The 24,511-nt window shown below is 36.0% G+C and overlaps 1 protein-coding gene across 38 annotated transcripts in view; it reads right to left on the reverse strand.

Moving 5' to 3' along the window:
* TENM4 (teneurin transmembrane protein 4) overlaps positions 1–24,511 on the reverse strand; it is a 1,535,912-nt gene that overhangs the window by 1,008,361 nt on the left and 503,040 nt on the right. For 4 of the 38 annotated variants that reach the window (XM_072936969.1, XM_072936913.1, XM_072936874.1 and 1 more), the window contains one exon: positions 13,049–13,122. The exons of 32 other annotated variants lie outside the window; for them this stretch is intronic. The gene's annotated coding sequence lies outside the window, so the exon portion shown is untranslated. Of the gene's footprint in view, positions 1–13,048; positions 13,123–16,506; positions 16,583–24,511 lie in introns of all 38 variants that reach the window. 2 more of the 38 variants (XM_072936918.1, XM_072936882.1) reach the window with 1 other exon arrangement.

Here is a 24,511-nt window from a genome sequence, read left to right on the forward strand (position 1 = left end):
TGCACAGTAATAGAGAATTTCATCCTATGTCAGCTTCAGCAAAACACCAGATATTCTGGCTATATTCAGATTCTTCAGTGCATCCCAGCTAAATACACATTTGACACAGTATCCATTAATCTTACAAAGCGCATCTGGAGTTACTCAATCTTGTGACATAATGGATTCCTTTCCTACACCTTGGATGAGCAATCAAACAGAGATTGACTTTCTTCATTTAGTCAAATAGATTTATCTAAGCCATGTTTCAAATGACTAGATTAAGTAGGGCAATGTGGGCTTTTTATGTCTGGAGAAAAATCCATTTAATAGAACTGTTCCTTTGATTTTAGAGAGAGAATTACTATCAAAACACTGGACTCTTTCCTCTGTAGTTTTTTTGTTATAATGATCTAGACAGTCTTATCTTCCTGTACAGCAATTGAGGGTATTAATACTCTCATGTCTGTAATAAAGTGAGTTCTTGGACAGAGGAGACAAAGAGAGTCCCCACTGAGGCCATTTATGTACTATGGTGTGCATGATGATGAGGACAGTGAACAAATGTCCTTTTGTTGTTATGTCACAGAAATTATTTTCATGAAGGATTAATTCATTAAAAGCAACAAAAGGGCATTTTTTTTCTCACTCATAATTAATTATGGGAAGACAAGTGTTCTGTGCAATAGAGAAGTGTAATTAGTTTGCATCAGGGAATTTAACCACTCCATTGCACTGTGGAGGTGATGAAGACAGAAACTCCCCAGCTTGTGTATATTCTGGAGCCCTCTGCTGAACTGAAGGAAAATCTCTCAACTCCTTGTCTTCTCACTCCTATCATGGTAACAGAAAACTCAATGACATTTTATCAGGAGAAAAGATCTCAAGGGTGAGAGAAGGAAAATTCCTTGAGATTTCCCCAAAGCCATTCTCAGAACTGTAGGGAATTTAATATTTTTAATTCATTATGAGTGTAATATGTTTCTTTTCAGTTTATAGGTGAATTTTGATTTGAAATATGATCACTAGGAATGTTCTGCATTGCATAAAGGAATCTGTTATAAACTTATCTAATACAATTTGAACACTAACAGTTGTTACTTTTTCTAATAACTTTTCTTTGAATTCAGCATTCCAAGCAGAAAATATGAACATATTTTGTGTTTTCTTTTGTTTTTAATATTCAAAATGTTAAAACAGAGGAAAACTATTCTGTTTCTTAGTCAACATTACACAGTGACCTTAGAACAATAAAATAGATTATTCAGCTGAGAGTTAAGTGTTTCCTGAGATCAGCTGGTGAAGCTTTGGTTTGTGTGGAAAACGGATTCCCACACCACATTCTCACCTGTGTGAGGATTTCTAGTCCATCTTCTAGCTCAGTGTCAGAGAGACACATTGCCTGGTGTGTGGCAGACATGAGAACACTGTTGAGTCATAAAATTGGGATTTTAGGACTGTAGCATATGAGAACATAGGAAGTATCAAATATATTTGCATTGTGGTCCTTATGATTTTACCCCACCTTACTTGAGCTTTGAGCTCAAAATAAGACTTTGTCTTCTGTAAGAAAGGTAGTTGGCAGATTCTCATATACACACAGGGTGAGAAATTACAGAAGAGAGCAGTAAATCCATAACCATCTAGAAGAATGGACTCAGAATCTGAGAGAATCCTGAGTCAAGAGACCACAGATAATCACCTATGCCAACATCAAATGTACCTTTAACAAAATGACAACTACTTCTCTTGAAATCTTAAAAAATAAGGTGATAAAAGAATAAATTAATTAGATTTTTTATGTTTCTAATGAAGAAAATTTCCAGTGACCTTACCATGAGCTTAGGAAATTAGGAAATCATAATTTCTTCAAGCGTGCATCTACATCGTCATCAGGCTTTCTTTTTAAATCTTTTCAAGTACTGACAAGATCTAAAGCTAGGTTTGGATAAAATAAATAATCTGATAGGATTATATATTCCCTGAAAACCTCTTATTTGGAAATAATGGAAAAAACAGCTATCATGGTCAGTAAGACTTAATACTATCTGTAAGACTTTCAAAGTACTAAATCTAAAGGCAGTTGTGAAACTAATCTAAAAATGCCTGCAATATAATGCTGTAATGTCACAACCCAAAACTATTTCTCAGTGTCAAATAGCATGAACTCCATATTGTGAGTTCCTATTTTGTAGGTCATTAAGTAGCACCAGCACATCAGTAGTACAGTCATTTACCTCCAGTGATGTTCTGACCCACATAATCAAATGAATTTGTAATGTTAGCAACTCAAAAGCAATAGTGCAGCTGAAAATCAAGAAAACTAAAAGTTATTAATTTAAACTGAAACCTTGTCTTGGAAATTAGTAATATATTGTGCATATTTTTTCAGAAGTAGCATCTTATATTAACTGTGCTGAGCAACAAATAGATGCTTTGTATAACAGCCAAGGCACAGTTAGTATTATTTCAGTAAATGACACTTGTGATTTGGAAGAAAAAGACACTTTGAACTTGACTAATCTTGAAGGTGTCCTTACAGCTGCAGTGGCTGGTCAAAGTAGGCAGATTAGTCGTTATAATATTTCCTTTCTTTACTCCACACCCCTTTTCTTATTTACGTTTGGAAGCTGATTCAGATGATTTGGGTTAAAAAAAAAAACCACAACAACCCTACAGAGTAATGCTGAAGTAAGCATAAAGCCTTTGAAAAAAAAAAAAAAAAAATACACTAGTTATACAAGCTGCTTTTGGTTCCCAGATCAGCAATATGAAGGGATTTCACTAGTCCAGCAAGATAATTCTTTTCTCAAGACCAATACAGCAGCATCACAAGGCCCTGTAAAAAAAATATAATCTGATTACACTTTGATAACAGCTTTCATAATGTTGACCCCAATAAAATATATTTTTTTCTTTGAAGGGTGTATGCAGTCTTTAAGCTTTATTGTTCAGCACTATCCTGTTCTAAGATAAACCTAAAACATAAGATACCACCAGAATCAGATGCTAAACAAGTGGTGTATTTTCTAGTAGCCTTCCAACAACATTGGAACAAGAAGGAAAGTAAAAAAGTAAAACTGGAAGTCACAACATTCAAAAAATACCTTATTTTTATGTCCACAAACAATTCTAAAGAGAGCTTCAGATTTTGAGGAAGATATATTGGTCTTGAAAGTTTCTCTCTTTCACCATTGATTACATAGCTTGCAAAACTCTAGTTCTTGCAGGTACTCAATGCTCACTGCACAATTCTACATTGTCTAATTTAAAACCTGACATCTAGCTTTGAAAGAATCATAGACTCCAAATCACAGAACACAAATCATAGATTGGGTTGAATTGGAAGGGATCTTAAAAGTCTTCTAGTTCCAGCCCCAGCCATGGGCAGGGACGCCTTTCACTAGTCCAAGTTGCTCAGAACTGTATCAACCTGTTCTTGAATATCTTCAAGTACTCAAGAGGAACTGGTCTGACTGCCTTCAGAAGTAGGTGGATCAAGTGAATTCAAGATGACCTTTCCAGTTTAAGTTTTGATTCTATTTTCCTTTCATTGGCACTTGCATCAATATCCAAAGATAGGCAGACTGAACCTGTGACTAAGAGTGGAACACATAGACCAGAAACCTAAACCTGCAGGAAAAGAAAGTTTTGTTTTTTTTTTTTTTTATCTTAAATGGGCAATACTTTATTACTGTCACATAACTGTATTTAGGGGTAAAAGTCTTTCAATCATGCAATAAAGTGCTCTTAGCATCAAAATACGATATGTGGTCAGAAATATCATGTACTGCCTTTCCTTTACAATGGTAATGAGAAATCTTTTTCAAAGAGCACTGTTGTCCCTATAAATTATTTAACAGCAGAATAGGCTATATATCGATTTTTTAAAAGGAATATTTCATTAATATGACAAATTACATCTTTAGCCATGAAATGCTTAGTTACCTCCATGAATTTAGTTGGGAAAGACACACAATTTTGTATTTCACACTGTGGCAGTTTATTCAGTAGGACTAGTTAAAAAAACATTGGACCCAAGCATCTGTGGGTCCAAGCATGTACATTTCAAGGATTAATTAATTTGAGCTTTATTAATTTTACTCTCACATAATAAATACAGATTAATTCCTGTTGGCTTCACTTAATTTCCTTTCACATTTTTATCAAATGGACTTGCTCTGATGCTTAAATCAGAATCATAGAATCGAAGAATGTTTTGGAAGGGACCTAAGGGATAATCTAGAACCCCCTGCCATGGGCAGGGACCCCTTCCTGCATGCTTAGAGCCTCATCCAACCTGACCTTGAACACTTCCAGGGATGGGGCAGCCACAGTTTTTCTGGGAAACCTGTGCCAGTGCCTCACCACCCTCACAATAAAGAATTTCTTACTAATATCCAAACTCACTCTCTTTCAGTCTTAAAGCCATTCCCAGGTCAGGGATTTACCTAGGTAGGGATCACTGATTGTACCTATCACTTTTATGTTACCTTGATATGAATTTTTTAGTGATCTAAAAAGTGACATACTTGGAATCTTGTTGATAATAATTTTTCAGCAATCAAATAAAATATTCTCATGGTTTTTGTTTTTGTTTTTTTTCCCTGGTTAATGTATTTTAAACTGTATGTATTTTAAGTATCTAAAAACTAACAATTTAGCACATATGTATACTCAGCTTCTTCAAATGTGAAGGAGACAACATTTCTTGGGTTTTTTTTGGTTTTTTTTTTGAGGGTTAAGCCAAGCAATTTTGGGGAGAGAGAGTAGCTTAGATTATACATCAGCACATGGTAAATTTTAGTGGTTTAAGTACAAAAATGGTAGCTGTGTACACTATATGCAGCCTGCATGTAGCCCTGTGCTCATCACCTCAATTTATATCAGTGCAGCAGTATACTGACAGTTTCCTAAAGTTTAATCAACCAATGCTTTCTACACATTTGCAGTTAGATGAAACATGGAACACTAATAGAAAGAGATTTAACTACTACTACTAAATTAAGTTCCATTTAAAGGCATTTTCAGAGTGTTACATATATTTTGGTTTAAGGAGCATCCAGGGCTCAAGTTTTTATCACACTACTTTTGTGAAAAGGTTTTGCAGTCTTTTTGAAAAGGTTTGCTGCTCCTAATTTACTGTAGCATTGTTCACTTGTATCTGACATGCTGCTGATTTAAATATTTTAACCATGAGATGCAGGTCAATGTGTACTGTCAATTATAAATATTCTACTGTTGTTTTTTTCCTTTGTAAGAGCTCTGTAATAGAAAAAAAGATGAAAGGCAGAACAGCTGGCAGTGAACTAACATGAAAACACTGCTTTCTTTCTTCAAAGGCCTTGTTTACAAAATGTAAGGTCATTTTGGTTGGAATTGAAAATACAAGCACAATAAGGTAGCTCCAAGGAATCACTCTGAAGGCAAACTAAACTTCAATTAAATGCCTTTATTTCTTCCTTTTGCTTGGAAGGAGAGCAATTGGGAAACTTATGGAACAAAACTAAACTTCACATCCTCTTTCAAGGTGTTTTATGTAGATACATACACAATGAATTAAAGTTATTGGTTAGGAACAAAACAGTGGCAGGTTTTTACTGTGACTTTCAGCTCACATACCTGCTTCAAACCCAATGGCACAACAATTTGCAAGCCCTCAGAACTTTTCAGTTTTCTTCTATCGGGTGATCTCTAAAAGTATATCAGTGTTCTGATTATACAGGCAGGTTAAATTGCCTGCTTGAGCTAAGCACTCACCAAATAATCAACCTGTTTTTGTTTTGATTGGCCATACCAGTAGATTAAGCTGCTAATATAGAAAAAGACAGATGTCAATCACTGAAGCATTTTAGCAATCTGCTAATGACTAAGCTTTTGCACTTTAATAATCCTGCTTATTTTAATGGTAAGGGGTAGAAAAGCTGAAAGAAAAACTGATTAGAGCAATGAATTGCTTATTTTAAAAGATGTGATTTTAGCATAAATCTATTTTTTAAACCAGCTTGTGCTTGATTGCATGTAATTTTTTTACCAGTGAGGTATTAGTAGCAATTTTATTTAAAAGAGAAAAAACAATAAAAATACAGAGATGAAGTAACAAAAAAAAAAAAAAAGAAAAAACTACACAAAAAGCAACTGAAAAGAAACTCTTAAAAATATATTAAAACTCAGCTCTTCAAGAAAGTATAGTTATATCTTCTTTATTATTAAGGATTGCAAAGTAAAGATCTGTAATGGGATGAAGTTTGGCTTCCCAATTTTGACAACTAGCATAAGAGTTTTAGTAGCAAAAGGGAATAGAAGCCCCTAGCAGACTGATTATTTTGGATGCCACTTTGGTACCTAGGCTTCTTACATGTGTGAAGAGTACATCAAACTGGGAAAGGCAGTTTATCAAGGTATCAATTTTTAATTTTTTTTCTCTTATTTTTTGTTGTTGGTTTTTTGATTGCAGATCAAATATAGCAGTCAGGATGCTGGACGCAGTGATGTCATTAATTCCATGCTTTCATAACAGAGCTGCAGTAAGAGTAAGCCACTAGTCACCTCTTTCTGTATATATTTCAGTTTGACTAATCTGCTACTGCGTGCTGTTCAAACATGCAATTTGGATGAGTCACCATCCCTGGAGGTATTTAAAAGATGTCCAGATGAGGCATGGAGGAACATAGTGCAGTGGTGGATTGGCAGTGCTTGGTTGATGTCTGGACTCAACGACCTTAAACCTTTATGTTTTCTCACTTAAATTACTCTGTGATTATGTAGACTTTTCCTGCAGTACCACAAAAGCTCAGGTGTTCACATATGACCACATTACACATGAGTATTTAGATGTGGGTGCATTGGTGTTATGCAGGGCTGTGCAGCCAGTTAGTGGGAAATGTCACCTGGCAGAGGGAGCTCTGAACCTTGTTCTATTGCAGGCTGAGTGTAGGCTGTCTGTATCTGCTCTTAGTACAGAGAACCAGCTCCTCTTCTGAGGATGTGTGCTGAACTGAACTAGCCATATTTGCTAGCCTGGAGGTCATTCATCTACTCTGCAAAGGGCAGGAGGCCTTTAAAATCTCTGATCTAATGATTTGTGGTGTGAAATGACCTCCAAATAAAACCTGTGAATTATCCTAAGCAGATGGATCAGTACACTGGGCTCCTACTTGCAGCTGAGTGACTTAATAATTTCATAATATGGTCTCCTGCTTAAACAGAAATTCAAAGGCAGCTCACTGACATGACATAGTGTTTTGAGTCATAGGCCTGGCTTCCACTCAAGCCTCCTTTTAGAAACTAGAATCACTCTTTATAAGTAATCTCTATGGAGTATCTATCTCTCTATATACATAGTCTTAAATATTTATATGACTTCAACTAATTGTATGCAGAAAGAGAAAGGCAATAAACTAAACTTGAATGAATTACTTATTTACTTCTAAACATGAACTTTTCCAAGCTCAGGGCATCTGAAGTACTAGGAAAGTGTCTAAAATGTCTCTAAAAATGTGAATGCTATGACTCACCTCCCTGAGGTTATAGAGAAGTATACAACAAAGCAGGGAATTGCACACAAAGGAGCAATGTAATACCCATATGTGTTCTCAATGCCATTTCCCCCCGATCTCCAGATTTTTGCAATTAAGAAAGGTAAAATGGCAGATATGTCACTTAACTCTACTAGAGTGCATTAAACCCAGTGGTTTGCTTTTTCTCTTTAGAGATGCAGACAAAGTAACAAACTTACTGTCTTGGAAGAACTGCTAGATAAGGAGAGTCTGGGGTTTTATGCATCCCAGTTTTCCTTTCTCTAAGTTAATGACTCCTCTCTACTGTCTTATTCCTTATTCCACAGTCCCATCATGCATCAACAGAGTAAATTTTAATTTTCACACAATTTATAAATACTTTCTGAGGCATCCCAAAATTATTATCCCATGTATTATAAAAATATATTCTTTGAAGCAAAATTTGACCAGCTGTACAACTCCATATATGTATATCCAAGTCTATACATAAATCTGTATATGTATGTGTGAGCATAGCCTTTCCATAGAGAAATCCAAAGTTTAATGTATTTACAAGATTTACCAAAACTCATGAAAAATATTTCAGAAATAGGAACAAAATAGAGGGGTCTTTCTCTGTCCTGGCCCAATACAGAAGTGAAAATATCTTGCTTTCTTTTTTTTCTGGGATAAAGGAGCTACACATCTGCTGTTTACCTCACAGAGAATGAACCAATTGCTTGTCAGATGACTGTAAATAGCAGATTGTGGCAGAGAATTTCAGATGAAGGAAGACATGAATTTGTCTAGAAATGCATTTTAGACAGAAAGACAGGGTTGTAGCAAAGTCAAACTAACAGCAGTGTATTATCAGAGGGTGGGAAAAGTCATGTTTGAACAGAAAGACCCGACAAACATAAGATTAAGCTGGCAACACATTTCCCAAGATAATAGAATCATCAGACCTGGAAAGGCAATTTCAAGGTTTCAGGGTGGGTTTTTCTGTTATTTTTCACCTGAGGTGAAGTGTAGTAGCTAGGAGGAGGTTGGAAGCAATGATGTCATTAGCTCTAGATTTCTTTAAGGCAGAAATAGAAACCAATTAGTCCCCTAATTCTGCACAACTTACCCCATAGTACCACAGATGCTCAAACCTTCATATATCAAGTTCCTCATGAGTATTTAGACAGATGTTTATTGTTATTGAATCTCCCAGACATTGCCTGCAGCCTCAGCTGCCACCAGGTCACTCCACAGCTTGAGTCTGTCTATTTGCTCAGTGCCCTCCCAGATTGGTGTCACCTGCAGACTTACTGGCAATTGAATTTCCACAGGAGGAACAGCCCTGACAGAGAACAGCATGAAAGAGAGCTGTCTTAATGAGAAGGGTTGGTCTAGATGTCAGAGAGTACCTCCAGTTTACCTCAACCTCTTTTTTTTTTCTTTTGTGCTAAGAGCACTTCCTTTTGAATATTGATAAACTCCATGATGAAAGGGAGATCTCAGTTATTGCCAGATGCACTGCCTCATTCACACATGTGCTGTGCTCATGCCTTGGAAATTTTGAGGATGTTTTCTGCTATAAGAAAATGAAGCAAGGTGAGAAACAGAGAGCACTCTGAAATTTTAGATTGTGTTGTACTGTTCTGTCTCTTAATTACTAGTTAAGTGGAAGCTGATTAATGCTATGAGATCTGAAGCTTAATAGAGATAAAACAAATGTTCTTCATATAATGGAAAAACAGTGAAAGCTTGGAAATGCTCTAAATCTTCTTTGCTACCACTAAGTAACCCCAACCCCCTTGTGATCATTAAGTGTCCCTAAGGATTTCAGCACTAATTTGTTTGACTTTTAGTTAAAATTAGGCAATCAATTTCTTCCCCTAGGTAGTTGCTTAAGGCCACTTTCATTGTACATTTAATTTGCTCAACTTCTCTGAAGAGAACTTTAGCATAATGCCATGAGTTAGATGCTAGGCATGTTAGATTTGGAAATTACAGTTCTGTTTTTTTTGCTTATTTACTCTGAATTTACCTACTTCAGGCAAACATGCCATTGTTTCATGTCTGCACATGTTTACTTCTTCCTTACAAAATGAAATATTTATTGGATTTAAACAACCAACAATTGCTGGTTGTTTTATTGGGTTTAAAACAAGCAACAATTATGTTGCTTGTATTATCTAGCTTTAGCTATACAGAAAATCAAATTAGGTGATGACAACTTTTATCTTTACAGGCTATGTATATTTGGATTATCTTCCCATGAAACAACTCAGAAACTATCATCGAATGCTTGCAAGCATAATTCCTTCAATTTAAACAATGATACATGCAAAACTAATTCGAATTCCTTATACCTTTTCAAACACTGCTACCTGGAAAGCTGGAGTTCTTCAATTAAGTCCAAAAATTTCTACTTATTTGTATGTTTCCTCAGACACAGAACTCAGAAGTAAGTAAGCAGTTAGAGTGGATAACTTTTATTTCTTGAATATGCAAAGTCATTCTTTCCAGGAATAGTTTCACTGAATACAGCAAAGATATTGACTGGGAAGAATTTCAGGGTCAAACTCTAATGCTGTTTAGCTGACATTAATTTTTCTTATTTCTAAGCTCCCATTAATTCATTAACTGCTTAAATAATTGCTTGATTTGAACACTCACATTTTAATATTAATCAATTCAGAAGTTTTTAAGAAATATAGTACTCAAAATGAGATTCAAATATGACACCAAAGCAATTTATTAAGTAATTCAAATTACTGCTAGATGTGACAAATTGCAAACTTTAAATAATTCAATTAAAATGTGATTACTTCCTCAGTCTAAAATTTTAAACTACTCTAGACAGTCTGCTGTTAAGAAGTAAATATACAAATAAAACCCCTGGAAAATGACCATAAATGTTTGGGTTCTTTTTTTCCATTTGCCATTAAGCATTTGAGGATTCACTTTACAACTGTGGATTTCACTTTGAGACAGCAAGTTTTTCTGCTGATTAACAATAGGCAAAGCAAGGAGCGTTTCAAATGGGAAATAGTGAGATGCTCCATTGGTCTCTTGGCTACAGCCTGTTGCTCCCTTAATGGGACATGTGGTGTTGTGGATTGCAAAAGGGACTAGTACCCAAATCAATGATTTCACGAGTTAGAGCCTCCAAGAAATGAGGAACACTCGGAGACCATAGAGAATAAGAACAAAACTTCATACATCTTTATTTATGGCTGCTGAAATGAGCCGTGCTTGGTTTGTGTGAGTAACAGTGGTGGTGTTACTTGCAACAGAAGGGTAAACTTTCCAGTAAGCACTTTCTGCAGCATCTCCACTCCTGGATGTACTGCTGGGAGGTTAATGACCTGGAGACTGAGCCCCTTCCTCAGCTGCTGGCTGAACTGATTACAGCTGAGCTGCACAAGCAGGTAGATTTGACTAGAGAGAGGTTTTCATAACAGCTGCTATGCATGCCAGTTCACCAGGTGGGATTAAGCTCACTGAACTCCAGTCACTGAAAATATATTCTCTTTTAAACTATTGTATGGGTTTTCTCTGTATTCAGAAGAGCTGGACAAGGACACCTGGGGTACGATTTGTCCCATCCTGCAATAGAATACAGCTACAGATACAGCCATAATGCTAAATAAAGTGCATGCCTAGTTTGCTCTTTGAGTGTACACTGTATTTTAAACTGTATTCCCACGATATTTTTTTAAATTATTATTTTGAGTAAATTAAGTAATTCTACGAAAAAATAGGCCTGGACATGGTTCCGAGTCTTGCATCCTAGATGTAGCTAAGCCAGACTTGCCTTTTGCACTCAACTGGTTATTCAACACTGGCCCAATAGCCCACAGATATTTCCAAGTCAGGACGGATCAAAGGCATGCAACACAAACCTGAGCATAAGGTTATAAAAACATCACTCTGGCAGACTAAAAAAATGTCTCTCCTTGACTTTCAGCCACACACATGGTTTGGGGTGGAGGGTTTACAGCTGCAAGGGAGACCCAGGTCATAGGGAAGTCACAAGTCTGTTAGTTAGTCCTACCTAGTGTAAATGCCAGATTTGGAAACACTTGGCCCAGAGGACTTACACTCTCTGGGTAATGGCAATAGATTCAGAGAGAATAGAGGTCTTTCTCTGAAAAGAGTTTAGAAAACCAAGCTAGGTTTGATGCCCAGCCACAAAATAATCCCATTAAAAGCAATGCTTCTCACCATAGCATCCAGAGAAAACTTGAAAATAAACCTCAGAATTTTCCCCCCCTCTAAACTAGATCACAAAGGACAAGAAAAAAATTCTCAAAAATGTTCTTAGTTCAGTCACACAGCATGGAGGTCAGGAATCATTTAGTACTAAAGTGGCTGACAATGTTCTACTGCATTTGTTGTCTGACCAGTAACTGCTTAGAACTGCACAAAATGAAGCACTACAAAAAGTTAAGCACAGCTCAATTTGCATTTTCATCTGCAGTTTTAAAAGTATGCCGGTTCTTTAGATTTTGAGAAGAACAATGCAGACTTTGTGCATGTTAATTAAGGTATATATGAATACTTACATAGTCTAAATTCTACACATATACATACCTGAATATACATGCATAGACATATATACCTATATATATTATTAAATAAAATGTGATACAAATATATTTTGGGGGGAGTTTTTTTGTTTTATTTTATTTTGGTTTTTTCCAGGGTAATTCTGAAAACTCTAAAAAGTCTTGGATTACCCTACAACTAGTGTTGGTGACTACTTTCTGTCCGTCTAGAATAAGAGAAAACATTTTCTCTTATTCTGCAGGAAATTATATGGGAAATGACAAGATATTAGAGAAAGTTATCAAATTCTTTGATATATATGGATTTCAGCTGAATTCCCAAGGTAGCCTGATTTTTCGAGAAATACCACACGTAAATGGGATTTCAGCATTTCAAATGGTCTCAGAATTGGATGCACTGTCTTCCATCTACCTTCATTTCCTCTTAATAAGATACAGGTAAATGAAGAAGTCTCACATTGCTCTGAGACAAGAAATAGTGATAAAAGTACAAGTCTTAGTAGTGAAAAGGAAAGGACAATTTGAAAGGGTCTTGTCAGGTGAAGAGTATCTTTGTTCATTGCACAGGTAACATCACATTAAAAGGTATAGTTTCTTGCCTTAAATCTTGATAAGAAAGATATTTCTTCAGAAAGTATATACATTTTCTTTCTGAGGAAAAGAACTATAAAAAAGATAGAGGGTTATTGCTTTACAGTAATCCTGTATTCAAATAATTGCTGTTTACATAGAGACCAAGCTTGTGGTTGTTCATTTGCTTTACAGTCTTCCATTTGAATTCATGACTGTGTGTCAACACCTTTAGGAATTGATAAATATCTTTATTTTCATCTAACAACAATAGCAATTTCTTTCTTTTAAGCTCTGCTTCTCATGTGCATCCATTGAGTTTCTTCCACTGAGTTGTTTGGGTTAGTCCTGTATTGAATGATGTAAGTAAAGGAGAAATTGCTATGACTTACCATTACTATGCCCTGATTGCAATTAAACAAATATCAAAATTCCTACCTCCTGCAGAATAAGTCATATCAGGGTGAGTCCACCATACCAGTCATAATAAGCTGAACCATTGTTAGATGTACCTGCATTGGGCAACAGAGGTAAGGTCATAGATAAAAACCTCTGAGATAACTCCAAACATGGTAAATACTTCTGTGAGTTTATTATTTGAACTCAGATCTCAAGGACAAAACACCAAGAAAGTGTGGCACAGAACTAACTAATGCAATCATTTCTACCTTTCAGCAGAGTTAATGACTTCAGGTGCAACTATAGCAGTACAATTATTATTGTGTTTAGATCTATTCCAAGACTAGATCGCCTTAAGTCAAACCCCATATGTGACAGAGTTCCTCTGGTCATGTAACTTGTAGATGGACCTTATTTATATTGAATCTGCACTAATAAATAGAATCAGACTCAAAGCATTTATATTACTCAAAGGCTATTACTCCTGCAAGATTTCCTGTTGTAATAACTATTTCTAGGGTGAAGAACCCTATTGTAACCACGCTAAAACTTTCATGTGAATTTGAGAAGCCTGAGTTTCACCTGGAAATTCCATGTTTTCTGTATTTGCTCCCAAAATTTTGTTAAGTTTGGAAATGTAGCAATAAATAAACATTTCTAGAGTATATATATTAAGAACATAATTCTAGTAAAATATTTATGTAACAGTAATAATTCTCAATGCAGCCCAACCTTGTAGTTCACTTATTGCTGAAGAATGAATGATGTGGTATCCAAGCTATGATGCTGGAATAGTTAGAACAAGATTAGTGTAACATCAGTGAAGCATGAATTGCTGTCTAATTATCATAAATTGAAGCTCTTGCAATTATGTTGTCATTTTATTTATATTTACACATTTGGTTGAGGTATCAAGGTATCCCATTTTTATATGTTAAATCAAAATTTCCTGTTCTTTTCTCATACTTTACATTGAATTGTGATCAGTGAGTATCTTGCACTGGCAGGAGGCATTCTGCAGGAATGGTTACAACAGCATTTTGAAATTTAGACAGATCTTCATTCTCTGAGATATGTCATAACAGTAGATCCGAAGAAGCTTTCCCACCCCTTTGGTTTATTTAGATTATGAGTACGTCCTTTTGCTTGCACATCATAGAAATAAAAAAAAATATATAAAACTTGTCCATAACAGTAGAAACCAAAATTTCCTATTATCTCAGTGCTGATTGCTATAAAATAAGTGTGTTATTTACAGCTCTAGTTTAATGGTGTCTCATGAAATAAACACCCCCGAAATTATTAACTTGGTGTGTATTTGATCACTTGTAAATAGGTAGTTTTGCTTTTAATTAATTAACAGTAGTTATTGTGTGCAGTCAAAAATTGAAACTGAAAAGGCATAGTTTTTAGATCATGTTTCTAGAACTTTTATCCTGAAGTATTTGAGATGTGACCTTTTCTAGGATGACTATGAAAGGAAGGTGTGCTAATGAGTATTACCTCACTGATTTCTTGTTCTTTAGTTATCCTTTTTCTCTCTGCCTTTATGGCTTCTATTCGCCTTTTTCTGCTGGCTCTGAACTGGATAATACCTCTTCATTGTATGTTTTATACAAAGCTGAGCACATGAGATATCTGATCTCTGACTGCAACTCCGAGGTACTATCAGACAAAATACTCTGGCACATGAAAGCATTCATATTTTCAATATACCTTGTTTCATCTTCAAAATAAGCCTATGCAACTTTGAAAAACTGCTCTTAATAGGGTCACAGTGCTTTTGCTCACCACAGCTACCCGAGTCATAGTGTAATGCAGTCCCTAAATGTTACTAGGGATCAGGTGGTGCCTGCTTAATGGAATTAACAATGGTAAATTGACTGTACTCATGAGCTCTAACTTCAGGCATGCTGAGGATGTTTTCATCGTAACACAATTTTTCAGGATGGTCATATTTTTTTCTGATGGTGACAGAGCTATAAATTGTTGCTGGAAATACAGAGCAATAGTTTATGCAGACATAAAAGTTGTGATATCAGAGTAGGGAGGAATACAAGACCAGAAGATATGAGGTTCCTTCAAGTAAAGACATTTCAAAGTATTTTAGGATGGAAAAAACTTGATCATTGATTGCAAATATGCTCTTTTATTATATCAGCTAATTTCAGCTCAGGTACAAAATATAGGATGGCTGGATTAATACCTAACAAAAAATCCCCAAACTTTAAGAAAAAAATAGAAGTGCCAGAGGTTTTAAGGGGGGTATCTGCGAAGGAGGATGGAAGCATATGCATGTAAGGGATAAAAAGAAGAAAAGAAAAAATCTCTTAAGGTGAAATCACCTGACAGACAAAAAAGTGTTTCAATGAAGAGTGTCGATTACTGTCCCTGTTATCAGACAGAAAACAGAGGGATTTTAAAGCTTTTTAAAGGAGTGGTTAACCTAGTACTGGTTAAAAGTGTACTGGTTAACCTAGGATTTTCCAGAAGCTAAAGCAAGGTAAAATGCAGGAAGTCACTGTTCCTTAAAAGCATTAGTATCCATTAATTCCATGGTGTCTAAAAGATGAGAAATAGTCACTTTTTTATATCTATGGTTTGCAAGTGTTAAACAAACTGTGTCTGTGAGCAGTACCATTCAGAATAGGATTAATGTATTTCATGTATTAGCCCCCACCACAAGTTACAATCTATTTCAGGTATTTTCTATCTTCTTTTATTTCTTTCTTTCTTCTTTTTTCTTTTTCTTTTTTTTTTTTTTTTTTTGATAGGGGATGATTTTCAAGTTTCTTTTCTATTTCTGTTTTTAAAGATGTCTTAGTTGTTGAATTTTTTATGTCAAATGATCACAAGGATTAAATCCTGAAATTAAATATTCCTGAAAAGTAAATGATGGCACTTTTAAATAAAGGCACTTTATATTTCAATTTGTGAATATGACATCCAAAAAATTAATAGAAGTTTGTTAGTCAAATCAGGGAGCAAAACCCATGCCTAATAATCTGACCTGAGGAAAGCAGAACATTTATTTGAAATTAGAAACATCTTCACTGCAGCTGTGTGCAAATACTCAGCTGCCAATAACTATTTTCTCCAGAAAAATCTAAGTAAATATTACAAAAAGCATATCTAAGAATTTTGAATAAATATTCTTGAAAAAATCTGGATGGACTCTACAAAGAATAAAATATAAAATTTATTGAGAGTTAGGGTTGGCAAAACATCTTGTCTTTTTCTTTTGGTTTAATATGTAGATGCCAGCATGTTCCTATATAAAATAAAAACAAACAAAAAAAAAAACTGGAAAAAAAAACTTAAAAACTCATCCAAACAAAGCAAAAACATCCCCAAAACAAGACAAAACAAACAAAGAAAACCAAACCAAAATGAAACAACCAACCTAAAAATTCAAACCCACACCAGCAAAAAACCCTCCCAAAAACTAAACTAAAAAATCAACAACCAAATTCTGGTTCTCAAAACATATTAATCACCTGTGTGCTCTGTAAACCTCTAACTGGGTGGTGTCTTAGGTTTTCCACTCTTCAAGAAAGAGCTTGTCTTCTGCCACTGAAAGATTGACGTATCAGGTCAATAATTTATAGAACTCAAGGTATGCAGGTACAGAAAGATAAAGATAAAACCATATTTATCTTGGAAGATATTACTGAAGAATCATTATCTTAAGGTGATGATTTGATAGGATTTTCATATCATTATCGCACAGTATGTGTTGTGTGTATACATTACACCTAGTCCAAAGAGACTGCAACAGGCAGTCACCCACAGCAACAAGGTATGAAATGCTCTGAAAACTGCCTTTTCTTTACTGGCTAAAAAAGGGGAGAAGACATAGTAGCATCACTGAATATCCAGGATATGTTCTAATTTATGGAGCTTACCAATCATCCTCTGGGAAAGATAAGAGACTATTTCTGCACTATCTCTGTCCTGAAGTGCATCACACTTATTGTTCCCATCCCAGTTTAAGCTCAAGGGGCAGCTGACCCCCACACAGCCACTTGCTCTCAGTGAGATGGGGGAGAGAATCATAAGGGTAAAACTGGGGAAAACTCATGGTCTGACATAAAGACAGCTTCCGAGGTAAAGCTAAAGCCATATGTGTAAGCAGAGCAAAACTAAGACCTCCGTCACCACATTCCATGGGCAGGCAGGTGCTCAGCCACCTCCAGGACACCGGGGCCCCATCACATGCAATGATGACTTGGGAAGGAAGACAAGCACTATCACTGCCAATATCCCCCATCTCCTTCCTTCTTCTTCCACGAGCAGAATGTGATATGGTTTGGGGTGAATATATATATAGTCTGACATGTTTGATCAGCTGGGGGCAGAGCTGTGTCCCCTCCCAGCTTGTGCACTCCTAGTCTCCTCATTAGTGGGATGGGATGAGAAGCAGGAAAGGGCTTATTGCTGTCTAAGCACTGCTCAGCAATAAAGAAAACATCCCTGTTATCAACACTGTTTTCAGAATAAAAACACAGCACTGTAGAAACTAAAAGAAAAGAAAAAAAAAGGGAACCCTTAGCCTTTCAATTTTGCTCCTCTGAAAAGCTTAATAGAATAATAGTCATCCCCTGAATTTAGTGAACTGATCAGAATTCTGCAGTAAGTATATGCAGTGAGTCCAGCAATGTTCCAAATTCATAAACTATTATTATGCCATTATATAAATTGATGCCATGTTCTCCATTGAATCCCGTGCTCAATTCTGGTCATACCATCTCAAGGAAAGAGATAACAGAAATAGAAGATGTCTGTAGTAGGGCAATGAAAATTATTAAGGGCACAAAAAGACTGCCATGGGAGGAGTGATGAAACAAATTGGGGCTGTTTATTTTCAGAGTTAAGCGTTGATGTCATAGGGGTTTATTAAATCAGAGATGTTATGCTAGTCAAATGAGTGTTTCTGTTTACTCCTTCATGTAATACTGTAGGAACACATAAAGGAAAAAAAAATCTATAATCTGAAATGAAATATTATTTTTATACAACATATTTCTGAAACAAACCAAGGAGCTCAATGTAACAAGCTACCAAATGACTCGGAAACAATACTCTGAGAAATTAATATAAAATATTTAGCTATATTTGATAGAATATAAAATTGGAAAGAATAAGAAGAAAGGGAAAAAATACAGGACTGAGTGAATTATGGCCCTTCCTGTGGTTCACCCATGTTTCATGGGCTGTACTGCACTTGCTCTCACCCTCACACAATGTCTGTGTGAGCTGTTCCTTGTTTATACTTTTCAGATGTTTGCCCACAAATAGAGGGTGAAGGCAAACCATAGATGTTTAGTTCTATGATTTTTGCTTCTTATGTCATCACATTAATAATTCTGTTGCTGCTCTTTACATAACTTCTAAGCAGTGTGGTTTAGAAAAAAAATATCACCTCCACATTATCTTTTGTATTATATTGACAGCTGAGACAGTTTTGGCTGTTTAACCTGGAGAAGAGAAGGCTTTGGGCAGAGTATTTTGCAGCCTTCCAGTACCTATAAGGGGCTACAAGAATGATACAGAGGGACCTTTTATAGGGACAAGGGGTAATGGCCCTAAGATGAAGGAGGGCTGATTTAGATTGTGGAACAACTCCAGAAAGATTTGTATTATTTGCAGGTGCAGTAGCTTGACTGAATGGTGCACATTCTAACTGTCAGCTTGTTCTTTTATCATATTTTGACACTAATTACTAATTCACTTAACTTTTGTAATTAATACATTTGGAAATATGTTTTATAAACTCTAATTGCTGTGTTTCATATAAACAGTTTAGTAGAATGTTTCTGCTGCCAGTTGAGGGCACACTACAAATGTCAGGTCATAAAGCATGAGGCTTGATTAGTCAGAAGTCAACTGTGCTGTACTAAAGAAAAAGGTACATCTCTAATGTGGAAGACTAATTAGAATATCTTAGAATAGAACATGAGAAGAGTGAAAAAAACAAAATTTGTTTTAGTTTTCTTTGCTAGAGAAACATTAATGGCAAGGCCACCCACAGCATGTCATGAGGGAAGTACTCCAAACGAGTTCTGACAGTGGAAGTATTGTAGCCATCAGTTCAGATCAAGTACAAAGCCAGGGACCTCACTAGACAGGAAAGCTGGACTGGACAAACGCAGATCATGCCAATGTGGTCAATCAAATGTTCTCCTTTTATTAGTTAGAAGATGGCAGTTTATATACACTGCCATATAGTTTACAGTTTACAAAGGCACTCTCATTGGCAAGCTAACATTGTTTGTCTTTGTCTTAAGGTAGACTAAACTCTACGCTATAAACCTATACTAATTCATACTCAGAAAACCCAGTGCTTCACATCACACCTTAATGTAATTTCTAACTGCGCCACAAGCTCTTAATTTCTAACTGCGCCAAAGGCTTAGAATTCCTCACAAGGCCCAAATCTGAGGCCTAGGCTGGAGTAGCTCAAATCTCATTCCAGACATAAATCATGCCGTCTCTCGTCCTGCAACACAAGTACAACCCAGCATACATATGGTATCCCACTCTGAGCCATGGACATTCCTCTGTGACAGTGACATGGTGTCCAGCAGGTTACTAGCAGCTAGAGCACAAACCCTACATTGCAAGAGAGAAAGCATGAGATAGCAGCCTTCTAGTAAACAAGGCAAACCTCTGAAACACCACTTGGGTGCATGGGAGAAAGTTCATTGAACACTACCAATTGATTAACTTTAGGTTTTTCCTGGGATAATGGAAGGACATTGTATTTTTTTTCAGTAGCAGTGGCTTTTATATTTAAAGGAAAGTTAGAATTACTAGAAGAGTTCTCATCAATATATCTTTGCTCTCACTCAGTAGAATATTCTTAACAAAATTCTTATATTCTTAATAGTAAGTAGCGTCAGGCTTTGCTTTACCAAGATTTGGAATTTTTCAGAAGTATCCATACGTAAAATATTAATGCTTTTAACAACCCTGGGACAAAAATATTTTACACGTCCATTGAGCTATTTGTGGAATACTGACGTAGGACCCTCACATAATTTTAGGAATAAATTAGTAAGACTTATAATTTAAAATTGCACTCAGAGGTTCAATTTCTGTTAATAGCTTTCTACAGAAAAGCATATAAGAGAAATTTCATCTGATGCAAGCATTTGTAGCCAAGCTCCCTACAGCAGAATAGTTCCTAAAAAAAGGGGGATTCTTCCTATTCAAATGTTCATTTAGTTTCGATACATTCACTTCTGCCTTTTTCAGACAAAGCTGAGTGAATGGATGAGAACCAGGAACTAGGGGAGATAAAGGAGATATAAAAATAGCCAAGCTGAGGCTTAGACATTAGACCAAGTTTCTTAGTCTCCAAGGGCATCAACTGCAGCACAACTGCTTACAAATACAAAAGCTTCAGATGCTTTTGACTTCTCTACTTACTGAAAAAAAAAATTTAAAAATGAATCATCAAGAAATAGGACATCAGGCTGCCTTCATGAGTTTTAGTAACCATACCTCTACTTGCCTTTTTACTCTTTTTCTGTTTTGCTGCATTTCACTCTATTTTTTCCCTTGATTTCCAATATCAGTTAGTAGCTAATTTAGCTCCACCATTTAGTTATGTTTACGTACCATTAAATCCTGCCTACAACTATCTGCTAATGAGACATTGATAATGAGACAGTGATAGTGTTTCATGGCTGGATTAACCATTCCTCAGTTGAAATATCTCAATAATGAAGGAATTATTAGGAAAAAAAATCAAATATCAAATGAGGCACTGGAACAAATGTTCAGAGAACTTGTAATTGCTCCATCCCTGGAAGTGTTCAAGGCTGGGTCGGATGGGACTTTGAGCAACCTGGTCTAGTGGAAGGTGTCCCTGCCCACAGCAGGACATTGAAACTAGATGATTTCCAAAGTCCCTTTGAACTTAAACCATTCTATAATTCTTTGCTTCTATAATACGTACTTCACCCTACTTGACTGTCCCTTGTCAAACACTGCAATTCGTGCCTGTGTGGGTTTGTGAGTTTCTGTGCATGAGAACTGCCACACAGTATATCTGTCATCAAGATAAAGATAAGTGTTTGAACAAAAATTATGCACTGAAAAACCAAAAGAACTAATGAGGAATTTTCATGCTACACTGAAAGCATTACTGATTCATTACTGTTGTAGCTGTAATTACTACCAGTTTCTTCAAGTACCATGATCTGTCTTCTAATTTCTCTTTCTGAATGAAGGTCCAAGTAGTATATAATTAGTCAAAAACCCTTGAAGGAAACTGAGGCTATCTATGAGCTCAATGAATCTTTATGTTTCTTACACTCTTGGGAAGTTTATATTTCCTACTAAAACCCCTACACATCAAACTCCTGTGGTTTTTGATTCATTGTTTATTTTCTTTGCGTGGGATATAAACCTCTCCAAAGACCCATTTATCTCTTATGATCCATTTAACCCCAACAAGGAAAATTTTACCTTTGAAGCGGGAGATATAAATAAAACAATTTTTTCCTTATTCAGATTTCACTTAGATCCATAGGAGTTACAGTAGTAAGCTTGATCTTTCCAAATGCTATACAGCTTTAGGTGCAGAGTCCAGGAAATTCGGAAAAAGACATGGAATAATCTTTGCTTCAATTTTAGGAAGTTTTCAAACCATCTACATTTATGTTTTAATGTAGGAGGCTATTCAAACCTAGGTTATTCTCTGTATGGCCAGTGGAAAACCAGGCTTCCTTTGGTCCTGGTTTGAGATATTTATTTGAAGCTCTCAGTGTTTAGTGTGAGTCCTAATGTTCAAGAAATGTGAGCATAATCACAAAAGGCATTGCAAGCAAAAGAGAAATAATTTGGTGCAGTTAAAAAGCCTTATGTATCCACAGCTTGAAGTGCTGACCTGTTCTCATCTCAAGAGGGATGTTGTGGAGCTTAAAAAACTTCAGAGAATCTTAATCACAATGGTAAAGGCAATGGAGCAGCTGTCACGGGAAAGGGAGGAGCTTTGGCAGGAAAATTTGAAGAGGAGTGTGATTATGGTAAGCAGAGTCAAAAGAGAGAAGTTAAGGGGAATATAGAGCTATTTGGTTGATTCTTTGTTATTTTAACCCAAAAATCCTGCCATAAGAAAGATGGGACACTGTCTAAAGCTTGCAGGAGATAAGTTTAAAAAAAATTCTGAAACTCCTCTTGAAAAGTGAACTTCCAAAAGCTGATGTCAAGAGAAACTGGTATGAAAGGAGTCAAAAAAATTCATAGACTGCACATCCATTAAAATAAACTCAAAAAGGCAGGAATGTAACCACTAATATCTCAAAAAAACTCTTATTCTGGATTATGGGGGAATGAAAAAGAGTGGTTTGCAGTTAGTGACAGGATTCAATGATTTCTATAGGCATCTTCCCTTGTTGTCCCTCCTAGGGATCAAATACAGAGCTAAATGGTGCACATCAAGGCACTTGTGTTTCTTTAAATACTAAAATTGAAATTATTTCAGAAATAAAAGTAAATAATGCTTATTACGGATCTGTCAGATGAGTAAAATAAAGTTTTGACAGCAGTTTTACCTCTTACCTTTCCTTTAAAGAGTTGTGAAGCAATGTGTAAGAGACACAAATTCTTATATTAAAATTTCTGATTGGATCCCAGTGATTTCACATGTGGAGTCAAAAGGTCAAGTGAAAATCATGTTACAGTAAGTCTCCTGTTAGGGAATTGTTGTGGATTTATTCCACGGCATTGGCAGTTTTATGATATAATGCGTTTTAGATATCTATCTTGAGATACACTGAATCCCAGCCTGAAAGTGCTTATTTGTCTCCATTGAGAATAAGATGTGGATTACTAGCTCTGACATAGACATTTGCACTGGAGATTTCTGCAGTGAAATGAGATGAATCATGACAATTCAATTTAAAGAGATTCTGATTTAGCTGGATAAATCACTACTTGCTCTGGAAAATATGTTTAGTTTATTTTGTTAAAAGAAAAATACACAAACACAGAGGAAAAAAAATCATATTGTGTCAAGCCAAATTGTCATCAAGCCCAGAATTCATCTTGGAAAAAACAATCCATTAGTAGAAGACAACAGTGCAACAGCCTCCCTTTACAATACTCTGTATCATGAATGCCTCAAGAACATCATGAATCAGAAGTGTTATGCATGTTCTCTTAAGCTCATGCTTATGCTCTTAGCCCTGGACATCTTTTATCTATGCATTAGACCACAGAAACAGCCACTCTTTGCCATACCTGTACAGTTAATGTAACACATGTAATACAAGAAAGCAGTCCGTACTGTATCCCTGTGCAGAATTTGGTACACCTCGAACTCCCTGCCTTGGTCAAGTTATGGTTTTAAGGCAGAAAAAGTATGTATCTGGTTTTCAAATGACTTCATCAATGATTTCTGCTTTAATTCTTCTGTTCTAAGAGGCTTAACAAAGATGCAGAGAGCATAGAAAAATCCAACTCTCTTACTTTATTTAATCATGGTTTAACCCCAATTGCAAACTAACCTCCACGCATCTCCTTGCTCACTCTCCCATGGGGATGGAGAAGAGAATCAAAAGGATAAAAGTAAGAAAACTCATAGGCTTATATAAGAGCAGTTTTTTGGGTAAAGCAAAGGAAAACAAGGAATTATTTCCCTACTTCTACTGGACAGGGAGGTGTTCAGCTATACCCAGGTCTGTAGGTTTCCATCACGTTAACTTGGAGAGACAGACACCATCACTGGGAATGTCCCTGCCTCACTTCTTCTCCCCCAATTTTATGTGCTGAGTGTGAAACCCAACAGTTTGGGATATCCCTTGGGTCAGTCAGGGTCAGCTGTCCTGGCTGTGTCTGATCCCAAACCCCTGTGCTGGGCTGAGTGAGGAGCATAAAAGGCCTTGGTCTGTGACTGCTCAGCAATAGCAAAACTATCCCTGTGTTATCAAAACTGTTTCCAGCAGAAATTCAAAACACAGCCCTGTACCGACTACTGTGTAGAGTATTAATTCTACTCCAGCCAAAACCAGCCCAATCAAACATTTATTTTTCATAGTCATCACTGAAACAAAATTTGGTCTTTGAAAAACCCTAAAGCAAGTTACAAATTTATAGGTTTTAGCTGCCTACACTTAATCTTTTCTGAATGAACAGACAAATATCCATTTAATTTATTAAATTATGGTGAACTTGTTTTTATTATACATGTTTCCAAGTCCAAAGTAGGTAATATTCATCTACCAATTACCTTTGATGAATCCTCTGATTTCACTAATAGGAAATTGAAGTGAATTAAGCTGTTTTCACACCCCATGGCTGCACAAATTGATATGTATATGATCTTGATATTTACAAATGAACTGTGTATTTTTGCCTTTCTTTCGCTGATGCTGCAGACCACTCACTCATACAACTGAAGCAGTGCTTGAACAAGGCTTTTTGTGGAAACCGTAGCTGACCAAGTAAGGATTTCACAGAAGGCCCATAGCATTATATTTTGAAATAATGCAA

The sequence above is a fragment of the Taeniopygia guttata genome, chromosome 1 (genome assembly GCF_048771995.1).
Source record: "Taeniopygia guttata chromosome 1, bTaeGut7.mat, whole genome shotgun sequence".
Classification (NCBI taxonomy): Eukaryota; Metazoa; Chordata; class Aves; order Passeriformes; family Estrildidae; genus Taeniopygia; species Taeniopygia guttata.